Genomic DNA, 2458 nt, shown 5'->3' on the forward strand with positions numbered 1-2458 from the left:
GAGTCTTCAACCTCTTTCACTAAAAAATCGTTGAAACTGTGGACGTGCGATTTGATGAAACCAATGGTTCACAACGAGAGCTCCCGCCAAGCACATTAGATGAAGCTCCTTCTAGCGAATCTATCAAGCTGATGGGAACTAGTGAAATCATGCCCTCTGAAGCACAGCCTGAAGAGGAACTTATCATTTCTGCACCAAACCAACCTGAAGACAATGCTCAGACCGAAGACAATCCTCCCAATGATCAGTATGAGCAAGGGCTTCGTCCAGTTCATCCTCGTGTTGCAAATGAAGTATAAATTGAGAAGATAATTGATAGCATCAATGCACCTGGTCCACTTACTCGCTCAAGAGCAACACAGTTAGCAAATTTCTGTGGGCATTTTTCATTTGTATCAATATCTGAACCCAAGAAAGTTGCTGAAGCCTTTATGGAACCTGAATGGATTCAAGCCGTGCAAGAAGAACTTCAACAGTTCAAGCTGAATAATGTTTGGGAACTTTTCAAGCGCCCTGACCCTCGCAAGCATGACATTATTGGCACTAAATGGATATATCGGAACAAGCAAGATGAGCATGGGCAAGTCGTCAGAAACAAAGCACGTCTTGTGGCTCAAGGATATACTCAAGTTGAAGGAATTGACTTCGATGAAACATTTGCTCCTGTGGCTAGGCTTGAAGCTATTCGCATACTGGTAGCCTATGCTAATCACCACAACATCTTGCTATATCAAATGGATGTAAAGAGTGCATTCCTCAATGGCAAGATTGAAGAAGAAGTGTACGTTGCTCAACCACCTGGCTTTGAAGATCCAAAACATCCTGATATGGTGTACAAACTAAACAAAGCACTGTATGGTCTCAAACAAGCTCCTCGCGCTTGGTATGATACAATCAAAGACTTCCTGAAGAGCAAAGGCTTCAAACCAGGATCCCTCGATCCCACACTCTTCACGAAGACATGTGATGGTGAACTGTTTGTATGCCAAATATATGTGGATGACATAATCTTCGGCTGCACCAACCAGAAGTATAGTGATGAGTTTGGATACATGATGCAAGAGCAACATCAGATGTCCATGATGCGTGAGCTGAAGTTCTTCCTTGGTCTTCAAATTCGTCAGCAAAGGAATGGCATCTTCATATCTCAAGAAAAATATCTCAAAGACTGTCTGAAGAAGTTTGGAATGCAAGATTGTAAAGGTTACACGACGCTAATGCCAGCCAAACATCATCTTGGTCCCGACGACAATGGTAAAGAGTTCGATCAAAAGGTATACCGCTCCATGATTGGTTCTTTACTTTACCTATGTGCATCTAGGCCAGATATTATGCTTAGTGTTTGCATGTGTGCTTGATTCCAAGCAGCACCAAAGGAATCGCATCACTTAGCTGTGAAGCGAATTCTTAGATATTTGGCTTACACCCCAACACTCGGATTATGGTATCCAAAGGGCTCAAAATTTGATCCGGTTGGATTCTCAGATGCTGGTTATGCTGGTGACAAGGTGGATCGCAAGTCTACATCAGGAACATGTCACTTTCTGGGACGATCACTTGTCTGTTGGTCTTCAAAGAAGCAAAACTGTGTATCACTCTCAACTGCTGAATCTGAATACATTGCTGCTGGATCTTGTTGTGCTCAGCTTCTGTGGATGAAGCAAACTCTCAAGAACTATGGCATCAATCTGAAACAAGTACCTCTCTTCTGGGACAACGAAAGCGCCATCAAGATTGCCAACAATCCAGTTCAGCACTCGAAGACAAAGCACATTGAAATTCGTCATCACTTTCTCAGAGATCATGTCATGAAGAAAGATATTGACATCATTCACGTCAACACTGAAGAGCAACTGGCAGATATCTTCACAAAGCCCCTGGATGACAAAAGGTTTTGCAAGTTACGGTGTGAGCTAAATATCTTGGAATCCTCAAATGTCCTATGATCAAGCACACATCCTAACACTTATGCATGTTGATGACTTAGATGTGCAACACACGAAGTAAAGTATATCTTCAATCAATGAAGACTTACATTCTGAGTGTGAATACATTAACGTGGAATTTGACTTCGGAGCGCCACGATAATTGTGCGCCGTGTCTGGGTCTAATACTTCATATACGGTGGGTAACGCCACCACCAAATTTCTTGGTTTGAAGTGTCTCACTCATGCCGTTATTGTTGAATATCTTCGCATTTGATTTGACTTCAAAATTTCAACTAATCTTCATGATTTACTTCACTAGGTTGATTTGATTGCTTTTTCATATATATATATATATATATATATATATATATATATATATATATTTTGTCCTCTACAGCATTCACTTATAGCTATGTCTTCATTGTTGAATCGTTTGAACTAAGTGAATGTGATCGGACCCTAATCTCTCTATGCTTACTATCTCAAACTCTATCTGTCCAAATCATATGCATTCTATTGAAACTGTCGAA

The sequence above is a fragment of the Triticum aestivum genome, chromosome 2B, assembly GCF_018294505.1.
Source record: "Triticum aestivum cultivar Chinese Spring chromosome 2B, IWGSC CS RefSeq v2.1, whole genome shotgun sequence".
Classification (NCBI taxonomy): domain Eukaryota; kingdom Viridiplantae; phylum Streptophyta; class Magnoliopsida; order Poales; family Poaceae; genus Triticum; species Triticum aestivum.